The sequence below is a fragment of the Trachypithecus francoisi genome, unplaced genomic scaffold (genome assembly GCF_009764315.1).
Source record: "Trachypithecus francoisi isolate TF-2019V2 unplaced genomic scaffold, Tfra_2.0 Lachesis_group2, whole genome shotgun sequence".
Classification (NCBI taxonomy): Eukaryota; Metazoa; Chordata; class Mammalia; order Primates; family Cercopithecidae; genus Trachypithecus; species Trachypithecus francoisi.
This window is the reverse complement of record NW_022681465.1, coordinates 52,567,022-52,582,284: the sequence shown is the minus strand read 5'-3', so window position 1 is coordinate 52,582,284 and position 15,263 is coordinate 52,567,022. Positions and strand designations below refer to the sequence as shown.

Sequence of the window (15,263 nt, the reverse complement as noted above, 5' to 3'; positions counted from 1 at the left end):
CCACAGCAATCAAGCAAGAGAAAGAAATAAAGGAAATTCAAATAGGAAGAGAGGAAGTCAAATTATTTATGTTTGCAGATGACATTCTATATCTAGAAAACCCTATAGTCCTGGCTCAAAAACTCCTTCAGCTGATAACTTCAGCAAAGTTTCAGCATACAAAATAAACACACAAAAATCACTAGCATTCCTATACACCACCAGAAGCCAAGCCAAGAGCCAAATCAGAAACACAATCCCATTCAAAATTGCCACAAAAAGAATAAAATACCTAGGAATATGGCTAACCAGGGAGGTTAAAGATTTCTACAGTAAGGATTGCAAGACACTGCTCAAAGAAATCAGAGAATACACAAACAAATAGAAAAATATCCCTCCCATGCTTATGGATAGGAATAATCAATATCATTAAAATGACCTAGTGCCCAAAGCAATTTACAGATTCAATGCTATTCCTATCAAACTACCGGTGACGTTCTTCACAGAACTAGAAAAAACTACTTTAAAATTCATATGGAACCAAAAAAGAGCCCAAATAGCCAAGGCAGTCCTAAAGAAAAACAAGAAAGCTGGAAGCATCACATCACCCACCTTCAAACTACACTACAGGGCTACAGTAACCAAAACAGCAAAGTATTGGTACAAAAACAGGCACATAGCCCAGTGGAACAGAATAGAAAATCCCCAAACAAGACCACCCACCTATGACCATCTGATCTTTGACAAAGCTGACAAAAACAAGCAATGGGGAAAAGACTCCCTATACAAGTGGTGCTGGGATAACTGGCTAGTGATATGCAGAAGATTGAAGCTGGATCTCTTCCTTAAGCCATACACAAAAATCAACTCAAGATTAATTAAAGACTTAAATGTAAAACTAAAAACTGTAAAAACCCTGAAAGATAATCAAGGCAATACCATCCTGGAAACAGAAACGGGCAAAGGTATCATGACAAAGACACCAAAAGCAATCACAACAAAAGCAAAATTTGACAAATGGGATCCACTTAAACTTAAGAGCTTCTGCACGGAAAAATAAACTGTCAACAGAGCAAACAATCTACAGAATGGGAGAAAATGTTTGCAAACTATACATCTGTAAGAACTTAAGCAAATTTACAAGAGAAAAACAAACAATCCCATTTAAAAGTGGACAAAGGATGTGAACAGACTTTTCCAAAGAAGGCATACATGTGGCCAACAAACATATGTTAAAAAGCTCAATATCACTGGTCGTTACAGAAATGCAAATCAAAACTACAATGAGATACCATCTCACACAGTCAGAATGGCTATTATTAAGAAGTCAGAAAGTAACACATGCTGATGTGGTTGTGGAGGAAAGGGAACACTTATACACTGCTGGCGGGAGTGTAAGTTAGTTCAAACATTGTGGAAAGCAGTATGATGACTCCTCAGAGAGCTAAAGCAGAACAACCATTCCACCCAGCAAACCCAGTACTGGGTATATACTCAGAGGAATATAAATCATTCTGCCATAAAGATACATGCACACGTATGTTCACTGCAGCTCTATTGACAATAGCAAAGACATGAAATCAACCTAAATGCCCATTAATGACAGATTAAATAAAGAAAATGGGATACGTATACACCATGGAATAAAGATCATGTCTTCTGTGGAAATATGGATGGAGCTGGAGGCCATTATCCTTAGCAAATTAACACAGGAAAAGAAAACCAAATACTATATGTTCTCACTTATAAGTAGGAGCTAAATGATGAGAACTCATGATCTATAAGAAGGAAACATTAGACAATGGGGTCTAGTTGAGGGTGGAGGTTGGGAAGAGGGAAAAGAGCAGAAAAAGTAACAATTAGGTACTAGGATTAATATCTGGATGATGAAATAATCTGTATAACTAACCCCCACGACACGAGTACCTATATCACAAACTTTTACATGTATCCCTGAACCTAAAATAAAAGTTAAAAAAAGTATTCTAAATTAGAATAAATATTCAACTAGTATCTACTAGTTACATAGTAGATATTCTTCCTTCTGTTACATTAAAAATATTTATACTTTGAAACAGCAAGAGGAGTGTGAAAACATTTCTATAAAATACCTAAAATTATCAGTTTCCTTCCTTCCTCCCTCCCTCCCTCCCTCCCTCCTCCCTCCCTCCTTTCTTTCTTTCTTTCTTTTCTTTCTTTCTTTCTTTCTTTCTTTCTTCTTTCTTTCTTTCTTTCTTTCTTTCTTTCTTTCTTTCTTTCTTCCCTTCCTTCTTTCTTTCTTCTTTCTTTCTTTCTTTCTTTTTTTTGACACAGTCTCTGTCACCCAAGCTGGAGTGCAGTGGCATGATCTCAGCTCACTGCAACCTTTGCCTCCCACGTTCAAGCTATTCTCCTGCCTCAGTCTCCCGAGTAGCTGGGACTACAGGCATGTGCCACCATGCCCTATAATTTTTATTTTGTATTTTCAGCAGAGACGGGTTTCATCATGGTGTTCAGGCTGGTCTTGAACCCCAGATCTCCCAAAGTGCTGGGATTACAGGCGTGAGCCACCATGCTCAGTCCAGTTTATCTTCCTAGCCATGTATTTCTCTAAACTCACAGAGATATCTGGAATTCAACTAATTAAATGTGTAAGTAGTGTGCTTGTATTTTTCTGTATTGCCTAACTTATTTTCGTATTGGGCAAATGTTCTTTTTACACAGTAAATAAAAGTCAAAATGATTTCCTAGAAATAATCTAATTTCTTAAACATATTAATCACATAAAACCTATGTCTGAAAAGTCTAATATTTACATCTCCTATTGGTCTATTTCTATTTTCTGTTTTGCTATCTTGGCTTTTTTTGGTCATTGAATCCTGTTAGCTAGTATATTGGGTAATTTTATTTAATTAATTTAATTATTTTACAAAATTTCCATTTTTATTTTAGATTCAGGGAGTGCATGTGCAGGTTTGTTGCAAGGGTATGCTGCATGATGCTGAGGTTTGGGCTTCTACTGATCCCATCGCCCAGACAGTGAACATACTGTATTGGGTAATTTTAGATGAGGCTGCTTTCCAGCTAAGAGCTCAAGCCAGGTCACTAAGAACCTTGCAAATCACTTAAAGTAATTTGGACCTAATTGTCACAGCAATGAAAAGACACTGAAGCACTTTAGGTGGGGAAATATTTTCATATTTACATTTTAGAACAGTGACTCTAGCTAAAGTGTGAGGGAATAAATTAGAAAGTAACAAGATGGGAGACATAGAGACTGATGGGTGAGGTTTGCAGCAATTCAGTAAGAAAGGATAATAATGAAGGGCAGGAGTTATGCTAGTGGAGAGAGATATTTATGAGACAGAATCCATAGGATGACTCCCATGTCCCTGTTTTTGAAAACTGAGTGCCGATAAATTGGTGCTATTTACTAAACTAGACAAAATTGGGGTGGTTCAAATTCAGGAGAAAGAAAAAGAGTTCCTTATGGACTTGTGGAATTTGACACGTTTGTGAGATGTGCTAGTGGAGGTGGTTTAGACACTCAGGAGAAAAGTCTGGATATATCAAAAGATGTGGATGTTGCCAGCACATAGTTGAGTGCAGTGTGATGCATCGGTATAGATGGAAGTGCACAGGGAGAATACGTGGGGTGGGGACAAGCATCTTGGGCAGAAGCCATTGGAATACAATCAGCCAAGAGGCCGGTAGACTTCTCTTTAGAAGCCTGAAATGGAGACTGAGATAGAGTAACCAAAGAAGCCTGAAATCTAGGAAAGAATGACGTCACAAAGCCCAGGGTAGAGATTGTTGTGAAGGGAACATGGTCACCAGTATTAAAATGCCACTAAGAAAGCGCTGAAAAAAGTCATTGTTGACCCCACTGAGGAGCATTTCAATGGAGTAGCTGTGGGAGAAAGCACATCACAGTAAGCTGAGGAGAGGATGGGGGTGAGGAGATAGACAGTGAACACAGGTACTTCAGGGAAAACAAGTGGCTCTCATGAAAAGGAGAAAGATTGATAGAAGGTATGTGACATTAGAAAAGGTTTATATTTTTAAGATAAAGAATATTTGACTATAATGAAATGCCAATAAGAAAAACAGGCTGAGCGTGGTGCCTCACGTCTGTAATCCCAGCGTTTTGGGAAGCAGAGGCGGGTGGATGACCCGAGGTCAGGATTTCGAGACCAGCCTGACCAACATGGCAAAACCCCGTCTCTACGAAAAATAGAGAAATTAGCTGGGTGTGGTGGCAGGCGTCTGTAGTCCCAGTTACTCTGGAGGGGGAGACAGGAAAACTGCTCGAGCCCAGGAGGCAGAGGTTTCAATGAGCCGAGATCACACCATAGCACTCCAGTCTGGGTGACAGAGTGAGATTCCATCTCAAAAAAGAAAAAAAGAAAAATTACCTGAGTGGGAGAGGTTGACAATACAAGAGAGAATAGATCTAATAAATAGAGATTTCTCTAAGAAAAATGGAGGAAATGAGATCCAGAGCTCGGGGGCAACATCCACATTGGGCTCTTTGAGGTAAAGGAGATTTAAAAAAAAATTATTCTAACAGGAAAAAAGAGATAATATTTTGGGGGTACGGATCAGAAGCTAATTTTAGGCAAGACAATGAGAGGGTGGCTTCTGTTTTCACTGTGAATTAGAGAGGTTTGGACATCTGCTACAGGGAGCTCAAGAAACAATGGACATTTAAGAAATATGGTAGAACTGCCATATAGCATGAAAGATCCGGCTGATATCAAATACCATAAAGTTCTAAAGTTGTCCCATTCTGCAGGGTGATATTTACTTTTCTTAGCAGTTCCCAGAAAATTGGAGCAAGTGTGGAGGAAGGGGGCAGTGAGATTCATTATGAAGAAAAGATTCTGTTTGTTGGATCCCTTTGCAAACAACGGAACGGGGACATGGAAAATGCTGGCAAGTATGATGGACAACAAAGAAAGACGTGAAGACGAAAGGGAATGAATAGATAGGAGGAATGAAGAAAATCTGAGATAAAGATTCCAGTTCACTGCCCTGGATCCGTAGTTGAGAACAACAAATTTTCTAGTTTGGGTGATTGCTATTATAAATATTTTAAAATTATACATAAGCGACCAGTTTGCTTGGAACAGTCTTTGCTTATGCCTTTTGTTATCATGATTAGTAAGCCATTCCCTTTGACTCTTAAAAGTGTTCTGGTTTGACTAATACATTTTATTTTCTTTATATATAAAGAGAGATGACACAAACTAGGCTTGGTCAAAGGAAAATAATGAGTTCAATTCTGGAAATGTTAAGTTCATGAAGCTATGGGAAATTCAGATTGAAACGTCAAGTAAACTGAACATACATACAGACACAACTAAATTTACCCATAAAACATAAATTCAGACAGTACTGAATAAATTATAATTTAGTGATTGACTCAAGAATGATATACTAATTTGCAGACAGACTCAGAAAACATTTGCATTACATACTTGAAATTATTTTCTCTGTATTAAATTATACAGCAATTTGGATAACGTGAAAATATTAATCATGTGAGGATGAGGAATCATATTAACATTGGCCAAATGGTCAAGCTGGACTTTTACATTGGGTAATACCTCAAAGTGTCACAAGGTGGCAGCACAACCACAACATAACATGTAATTAACAAGGGTCAATATCCTTTCAGGTATTCTGCAGTTAGAATTTATATCTGTTGTGCATTATATGTATATATTTTTGAGTGTGTAGTCCTTAATTTAAAAATGATTATTTTGTTTTATGGTTATTGTTGCCTTGAAAATGGAGCATATAAAAAGTTTAATTTTCTAATATGTACGTTATTTTAAAAAATTTTAGCTAGAATAAAAAACATGATCATGAATATACATTGATGGCATTCTCAGGATAATTACTAGCACATAGGGTATATAATGTCATAGTTATAAATGCTCTGTAAGTTTGCATCTTGATTAATATATTTTAGTTCAACAATTTTATTTAGATATTTTAAATATGTCTATCTCACTAGTAAAATAAAATCTGTAACTTTTTTCACTGACCTGTAGAAGGAGAGTGTTCAGAAATTTAATGAAAAAATTTTTGTTTGTCATATTCTAGTTATAGTAACTTCAAGTAGGGGATAGTGTTGCCAGGTTTAGTTAAAAAAATACAGAATATCCAGTTAAAATTGAACTTTAGAAAAACAAGAATTTTTTTGGTATAAGTATGTCCCATGAAATATTGGGGACATACTTAAACTAAAGTTATTCAATTATTGAATTATTTTTTGTATTTTATCTAGCATTCCTATTAAGGGGAGGGAGGAGAATTTGGGAAAAAAAAAAAAAAAAAAAGGAAGTTGCCAGGAAGTCCAGAGAAATCCAGGATTATGTACTACAAATTCGACCAACGATTTAGAAGTCTTCAGAATCAAGGAACTAGAAAAAGAATTATAAATAGACTTGAATTAGTCTGCATTCTGTGGTAAACTCATTTATATGGTAAACTAAACAACATGGGCTAAGGTTAATCAAGTACTCTGGTGACTTACCATCTACACCACACATTGATTACTGATTTTTAAACAACAAAATGCAACAACATATATTTAAAGTTAGTTCGGTATTGGACAAAATGCAATAAACAACTGTAATCTAGACATTTTGGGGTCTTACCCAGGGTTATCATTATGAAAATCTGTCATTAGAGCATCAAGGCACGGAAATACCATTTTAATTTCCTTTAATTCAACAAACATGTCTGGCACCTTCTATATGCAGAGGACTGACTAGGACTGTGAGATGTAAGGATTAATGAACATTGCTGTTATCCAACTCAGTGGACATTTATAGTTAATAAAATAAAAAGTTAAATTCATGCATAAATAATGTCAAAACTCATTCTTACTAATTTTTCCCTGGGTTTCAGTTCTTGGCTAACTGCTTCACCCTTAGTATATCCCTGGGATGATCGATCCCTCTTCTCCTCCAGATGATTTTCAACTACCATTTTACTGTCAGAGTCTTCCAAATCTCCATTTCCAGCCATGACTTCTCCCCCGTACTTAAGAAATGTACATTCAACTCCTAAGAGTTTTTGGCTGTCCTGTTGTCACTTATTCCTAAATCAGACTAATCATTTCTCCCAGAAACTTCTAATCTTCCTATATTCCTAATCTTAGTCAATTTCATCCCTCCTCATGTAATCATCCATCCTTAAAACTGTCCCACTATCTCAGACTTCTCATCCACATCCAGTCAATGCAACCTCATTCAATCATGCCTACACTGTTTCAGTGATCTCTAAACGGGTTTCCCACCTCTAGTCTTGCTTTCCTTAAATTTAGAGATTTACTGAAATTAACAATTAATTTTATTTACATGATTAATTTTATACTGTAGTGATTATCATTTACATCTTAAAAGAGTTCATAAATTTAACATTGATGGGTAAGAAAAGACATAAGGAAACAAAAACAGAGGTGGGGAATGGCTTGGGTTTGGAGGTATTCAGGCATCTGAAATACAGGCACTTGGGATAGAAAGTCAGGACACCCCTGAAGCCCCATGCTCAGCACTGTGCTGGACACCAACAGCGGCAACAGGATGTCAGGCATTTGTATCTCCAAGCCAGGTGAATAATGTAGGCTAATGACCCCTCTCCCCTAGGCTGCTGGAAAGACAGGGAAGGAAATCACCTGTGTAAATCAGGGTCATCAGTCCTAGAAATTTAATAAGCTGTAAGCACATCCTTACGTTGTAAGACCAGAACAATATCTTACAACAGCAGCAAACGATGGTAGCATAATCTAATGGGGTAAAAATAAAAAAAAAACTTACATGAATTAATGAAATACTTAATAAAATATGGCTATGAGTATGCTGTATGCTAATTAAATATAAACTTATGTTTATGAGGAGATATTTAAACAAATGACTCTGATTCATGTCACTTTTATAAAGCCAAAGCAGATTTTCACTGTTTTCTTTTTTTTGTAGTTAGTTTTGCAGAAGCTAAGATCAGCATCAATGCTGAAATGTCTCTGAAAACAATTTTACTGTACTTAGGTACCTGAGCAAATATTTTTAAAAGATGTTGGCTTTGACCCGTATTTTCAACATGATGACTGATTCCTTTGCTTCTCCTATGCATATTCCTTTTTCATCTCCACGACTTTGAGGAATTCTTGGACCAAGTATATGGATTCTCACTGCTCCCTCCCATGAAACCTGGATATGTGGGGTGGTATAAGGGCTCGAAACTGTAGAACTTAAGATGTTATGGATGCCCTACCTGTCCAGGGGTCACAGTTGAAGCACTGTCATGAAGGGCTGAGGGGATCTAGAGCAGAGGTTAAGGCAGAGTGAACAGGAATGTTAAAACAGGATGGATGTTGGAAGCCCCTTGGGGCAAAGGGAAGAGGGGAGGTGGAAGAACAGGTTGGTCAGGCTCAGCTAAAAGGAGCCAGTAGTTAACATGGTCCTTCAAATTTCTGGAAACAGGCCTTGAGGGAATCCGTCTGTTCTCACACAAGGAGTGGGAATAACTGAAAGGCTGAAGACCTTGGGAGATTGAATCAGGCTTAATTACATCCTTTGGTGTAAGGATAGAAAGGCTCCCAGATGTTTTAAATTCTTTTTATGGAAAACAAAACATTTACTTTAAAGAAATAAAGGACTTAAAATGTAAATGCATGAGTGAAACTCATTCACACTTAAGTGTAATGCATGAGTGAACTTCATTCACAATTAAGTGTAATCAAGAAATCAATAAACCAGAGAACTATCAGATCCTCTAGGATGCAGGGGTAGAGAGCAGGAGTCTCTTTATGAGACAGAGGGGTTAGAACGCCTGGGTAAACGCAAAGAAAGGGAGCCAGGAAATTAGGAAGGCAAATTTCACCTACTTGGCAAATTTTACTAGTGATTCATGATGTGTATCCATCTGTCTCCTCCACTGGTTTGTGAGCTCCTTGAGCCAATTACTATACAACACCTAGCATGGTGCCTGCCTGGTGCAAATGGTAAGCACTACATCATTCTTGCTTAATCTGAATTTTAGTTTCAAACTGGTGGACAACAATTCTGTGCAAATGCATTTTTGCGTTTCCTGTCCATCCAAGCAGACATATTATTGGAACCCTAGGCCTCCTGGGGTTCTGGAGTGTCAGAGCTGCCTTTCCAGGCCCATCTGTGTCCACACAACCAAGAAACAAAGCTCTTATCCACTCAGCTCAGCGTTCGCACACAAGGGAAAATAATTTTTAAAAATGCATGCTCAAAATTTTCTTAATACCAAAACTATGAGGCGAGAACTTTTTGGTTATTTTTGTTACTCAAAGTACACTTCAGGACCTTGTAACATTTCAGGTTTATGACATCAGTTTTGACTTTCTGATTATTTTAGAATGGACTTTCACAGTGTAAAGTGAGGGGGAGCAGATGGCACTAGCACAGTGCCTGGTAAACAGCCAGTGCTCAATACATTTTTGTTGAATAAACAAACGAACAAATGAATGATCAAATGAGACGATCCCCCAAATTCAAAATAACAGAGTAAAAATGAAAAAAAATTCACAGAGTATGAATGAAGACAAAACCAAGGATTATCCATAAGACTTGGTGAAAGGCTTAGGGAAATCCAGACTTACCATAAACATAATTTGAATAATATTTAATTTAATATTATAGTAATTGGAATTTAGTAAGCAATAGAGTAAATTGTGTTCTTTTTGGATGTTAGATTGGGCAGAAGGGAAAATTTCTGTTGTCTTGAACAGATGGAGAACCAGCCCTTTAACTTTAGTAAGTTTTCCAAGATATTTTCACTCTGAATTTTTCTTTTTGTTTTGTAAATAGTCTCCTGGCCTTATAGCAATACCCTGATCTCAGGTGTCACCCCTGTTAAGCTATAAAACAATCAATGGATTCTCAAAATAGTCAGCAACATTTGATACTTAAATTCTAGCTATCTCTGAGACGCATAGCTAAAAACTCTTAATACCAGCTATCCCCTTCCATGTCACTATCAATGGGAGGAATTATTATGTGGAGCAAGGGCAAAATAACTATAAGCATCAGACCATTTCAGAGAGCTTGGCTGGTTTTCTCTTGTAAAGTTTGTTCTTGTCTAGTATCCTTAAGTCATCCAAAATCATTAAAACTTCTTGTAACATGATAGAAGACTTTAGAAGAAGGCCGGGCATGATGGCTCATGCCTGTAATCCCAGTACTGTGGGAGGCTGAGGCTGGTAGATCACCTGAGGTCAGGAGTTCGAGACCAACCTGGCCAACATGGCGAAACCCTGTCCCTACTAAAAATACAAAAATTAGCCAGGCATGGTGACACATGTTTGTAGTCTCAGATACTCGAGAGGCTGAGAGGCAGGAGAACCGGGGGAGTGGTGGTTGCAGTGAGCCAAGATCACGCCATTGTACTCCCGCCTGGGTAACAGAGTGAGACTTCATCTCAAGGAAAAAAAAAAAAAAGAAAAAACCTAGAAAAGTCCTTGATTAAACTTCTAATTTAAGGACTTTGTTGTTGTTGTTGTTGTTGTTGTTGTTGTTGTTGTTGTTGAGACGGAGTCTCGCTCTGTCGCCCAGGCTGGAGCGCAGTGGCTGGATCTCAGCTCACTGCAAGCTCCGCCTCCCGGGTTCACGCCATTCCCCTGCCTCAGCCTCCTGAGTAGCTGGGACTACAGGCGCCCGCCACCTCGCCCGGCTAGTTTTTTGTATTTTTTAGTAGAGACGGGGTTTCACCATGTTAGCCAGGATGGTCTCCATCTCCTGACCTCGTGATCCGCCCGTCTCGGCCTTCCAAAGTGCTGGGATTACAGGCTTGAGCCACCGCGCCCGGCCTTTTAAGGACTTCTTTTAGGCAGTCTCTCGCTAACTCTCTCACTAGAATGAGTATGCAATTCATTCTAAATCACAAGGATGATCCAATGAAATTATTAACAGAAAGTGGTTTTTTTTTTTTTCCTGATAGATAATGATCTATTGGAAATAAAGCTTAAAATAATCTGCTTTATTTTATATGATTGATGGTGTTAATTCCAAACAGTACCTCCAATCAACACAGGTTATAATTTTGTGATATTAATGAAAAACAACTTAATGGGCAGGTCTCCTTCTTTCACTGTGTGGGTTTTCCTGCCATACAAAAACCAAACGCTTCTAAAGAGGAAACTTCCATTCCACAACAGCAGCCCTAAATTTATTTGTGGATTACACCTGAAAAACTCCCCAAGTAACAAATTCATCATTTTCCTCTACTGAGGCATTTTACCTTCCTATATGAATTTCACAACTTGTCTTAATTAATGCTGATTGTCCTGAGAACTGTTGCAATGGCCACATATCTTGCAAAGAGCTAATTGGAGTAATAATTCATATATCTTTTAAAGAAAAGAGTTTTAAAGCTCCCAGTGCAATACTCAAGTAGATGAATCTTCTATGGTATCCTAATACTTCCTTCAAGTGGTGGTTTTCCAAGTAATAGTTTTTGTCTAGGATTTTTTTTTCTATTAGATCAACTTAATGGAAGCCAGGTTCCTGCTTCAAAACTCCATGGGAACAACAAGTATAGATGAAGTTGTTTTACATGCTAAGTATTAGTGTTTGAGAGCAGTATTTTATAAAATAGACCTCATTACTCAAAAACAACTTGTATTACTATCCTTTTCAATTTAATGAAATAATCAAAGAATATGAAACACAATGTGCAGCTGTGTGGTAACCTTTTAAGTTAGTGGTTGTTTACCCAACTAAAGTCAGTAACACTAAACCTTACAGAAGGAACAGTGATTTAAGATGGTCAAACGCTTTCCATCATTCCTTGAACAATTCCATGATCTGTCTGTCTAAAACAAATCCGATATTAGAAGTGACTTGCAGTTATGAAGCTATATCCTTGTGGAGGCAGAAAGTTAGTGGTAAAGTATCCAATAAAGAGTAAAGTGATCTTAAATACAACCACTAGGGATTTCATAAACTGTTGAGTTGTACCTTAATTTTTAACTTATCTAAACATCACTTGCTTTATTTTCTACCCTGAGCACCTATCCCAATGTCTGGCATGTAGTTATTGTTCAACAAACGTCAACCAGAGGAGTCAAGAGTATTTTAAGAAGCCGGTGAGAAAGCCTTATTTGACTTATCCACTAGGTGGCACACAGGGACCATGCTTCACACAGTTAACCACCACAGACCCTCCCATTCATAGTGTAAATAAAGAGATGCGTTATTAATTTATACCACCTCATCCTCTCTACTCCTAATAATTGTTTAACCAGCTGTTTCCTCTAATCCTTCTTAAACACTATTGATTAAAATCCTAAGTATATTCAGGTTTCCATCCTTTCCTACTTCTCCCAACAGCATTTTGTTACCTTTAAATGACAGGCTGAGTACACTTAAATGACATAGCCTAAGTACTATGGCTACTAATCATGGCTGCAGGATGTCAGAAAATTAATCTGAAGCATTGTCAAAGTTATTTTCAAATTTGCCTTGTATTTTGTCAGAATTTTAACTGGTGAGATACCATTATCTTAAAAATGCACTCTGAAAAATAAAATGTGCATGGGGCAAAAAGAAGTGGAAAAGAAAACTAGTATTTTCTAAGGAAGGGAGTCATTTTCTGAATATAAGTCTTATTCATCTTTACAAAGATGAAGTGCATTGCTACCTTAAGATTCAAAAGACTTCTTCAACTGTTTGGAAAATACCAATATTCCACACCCAAGATGCTAAAAGGTAGGGTTGTTTAGTAGACCGTTTACTCATAAAGTATCTTTCTGCGTACTCTGAATGTATTTATCCTGGATGTGTTACTTGCTCCCAAAGGAAGGAAAAGGAAGTGAAACCACTAGGGATATAATGAATTGATTCTTCTCTGTGAAAGTCTCTTCAGTACTTCTAAATTACAGTGTCAGTCATTCCTCTGAGAGACAGGGCCTTGCTGAAAATAAATGGCTCATTTTATAAATAAGAACATAATGTTTCCCTACTTTCTTGTTTCTCATAGAAAACCCAGGCCCATCAGGCATTCCTGTTGAGAATACTGGCCTCTGGGTACATTCCTCCTGTAGACCCGTGGTCTGTAGAGGTTGTTGGTTATCTCTTGTTCATTTAATTAGCCTTAAGCAAAATTACTTCTTATCTAGTTCTGTTTTTAAGCTGTTTCCAATTTAGTGGAAGAGGTCATCAACAAAAATATAAATTCATTTCTTAGCTGAAACAATTAAATTTTTAAAATGAGCAGTATAAAAGTGACTAAAGACTAAAGCTAATCTCTGAAGAGTCCTTTGGTATACATTATATTTTACTGAATGGAAGGAAAACTTTCATTTTTGTAAGTAAATGGAATTTGGTAACTGATGTAAGAATTATGAATCATATTACATTAAAAATTCTCCAACAATAACTACTATGCTATACTTTTGATAGAACAATATTCCCATTCCATTAAAATACTGAAATGACTGAAATGTGTATAAAATCTCTGCAAATTTAGTACACAGAAATAATCACATAGAAACAGTTACCAGAAACTATATTTATAATGAATAAATATTACATTCATTTAGAAAATTCAGGGCCTTAATTTCTTAAGAACTATTAGCTTCCAAGAAGCCAGCCAGTATGTTTGATTTTATGACATCACACTGGAACATGTACAGGAACACTTTCCACCCTAAAAATTCCCAAATGTACTGACCACTGTGTGTATTTTTCCAGTGATAAATGAAAATAAAGCAACTTATTCTCAAATTAATAAGCCATCTTATTTTGAACACAATAGTCACATTCAGTGGAAGAAAACTACTTAATCGGAGCCCAAACAAGTTTAGGTTTGTTTTGGTGGTGAACAGTCTCAACATATAAATAATTTCTTTAAGCAACTTTTAAAAGTAATCTTAACTATGACTATAAATTCTCTTCAGTGCATTCAAATTATGCATCAACATCATTGTATATATTCTATGATGTTGATTTCATAATTAGCTGGAGAAGCCTGGGCCAAAAACGGCAACATTTCTAAGATTATTAATCTAACAGGTATTACCTATGCCTTAAAGTAACTTTCTTTTTCACATAACCCTATATATTCTCTAACACAAAATTCATAAGCCTGGCTGGACATTCCCATTCCTCACCTTTCCCTTCAGCCTATACTATCCTTTTTTTCAACTCAGGTGCTATAAAAATGGTTGTTAAAATACAGATAGAAAAGTCACCACTTGGACACCATGACCCTACCAGATTTGCAGTAGCACTAGCAGAAGCCAGGATACTAGAGTTAATTCTTTCTCCAATTCTAAACTGAGCCTGTTTATTGTAGTGAAATATTTTATCCGATAATATGAAACTTTTAAAAAAGTTGACGTGTCGTATTAAATTCAAATGAAAACTAAATTCAAAAGAAAAGAATAAAATTTGTATAATGTATATATACATTATGTGTGTATTGCCCTTTGAAATCTTAAAGGTGCAAAGGTATAACCAAAAGAGGGGGAAAAATTTTGCAAGTTTTACCTTGTCCTGAAATCCAGGAGTTCGGATGCTCTCAAGTTCTGCTTAAGTTGGAAGCTGGAGATCAAGTGAAGCTAGCGCTCTTTCTCCTCACCTTAAGTTTGTCTCTGGGCGAGTGTGAGTGTGTGTGTGTGAGAGTGTGTGTGTGCAGAATGTCTCTTTGTGGCGCTGGATGGCAGAGGTCCTGATCCTGGGAAGAAGGAGGCACTTTCTCACCAAGAGCAGAAGAAAAGCAAAGCGTCACCAGGAAAGTTCTCCTCCCAGATCCCCTAATTACAGCCTAACGTGCACTTCATGCAAACTTCAGGGAGGAAGGGAGGGGCAGCTCTGTGCCCAGACCTTGTAAAGCAGCAGCCTCTTAGATGACTTTCCCCTCTGCTCAGATCTCGAGTATCTCGCTCTGGGGTTCAGGAAAGCCGGCCACTACAACCACACAAGCCCCCACCACACCACACCTCCCAAACACTCACCCTCGCCACTCCTAGGTCTGTCCAGAGGGGGTGGGATATGGGGTCTGTGGAATGATCTGCGGGGCAGCGATGTGAGCACACTCCTCAGGACAGTCAGTTTGCGCTTTGTTTTATTAGCCTCTGCTTAAAAGAAAAATCCCAGGGTCGGAGAGGTCCTCACTTTCCCGCCTTCCCCTCCCCAAAGGAGATCAAAGATAACAGACAATGATGATAACGGCACATAAAACTTCCTAAACTGGAGATGGCCTTCCACCCAAATCAGCAGAAGCATATTTTCTGGTTTACTGGACTCAATATTGATGTTGAG

General features: G+C 37.5%; 1 protein-coding gene and 1 long non-coding RNA gene across 2 annotated transcripts in view; one reads left to right on the top strand and one right to left on the bottom strand.

Annotated features, from left to right (window-relative positions):
• HAPLN1 (hyaluronan and proteoglycan link protein 1) overlaps nucleotides 1-14,888 on the bottom strand; it is an 85,352-nt gene extending 70,464 nt beyond the window's left edge. The window contains exon 1 of the mRNA XM_033179205.1: nucleotides 14,490-14,888. The gene's annotated coding sequence lies outside the window, so the exon portion shown is untranslated. The remainder of the gene's footprint in view (nucleotides 1-14,489) is intronic.
• LOC117064951 lies at nucleotides 3,775-4,832 on the top strand. Its single transcript, XR_004429761.1, has 2 exons — nucleotides 3,775-3,990; nucleotides 4,775-4,832. It is a non-coding gene; the product is annotated as an uncharacterized LOC117064951 (long non-coding RNA).
• Nucleotides 14,889-15,263: the final 375 nt, after the last annotated feature.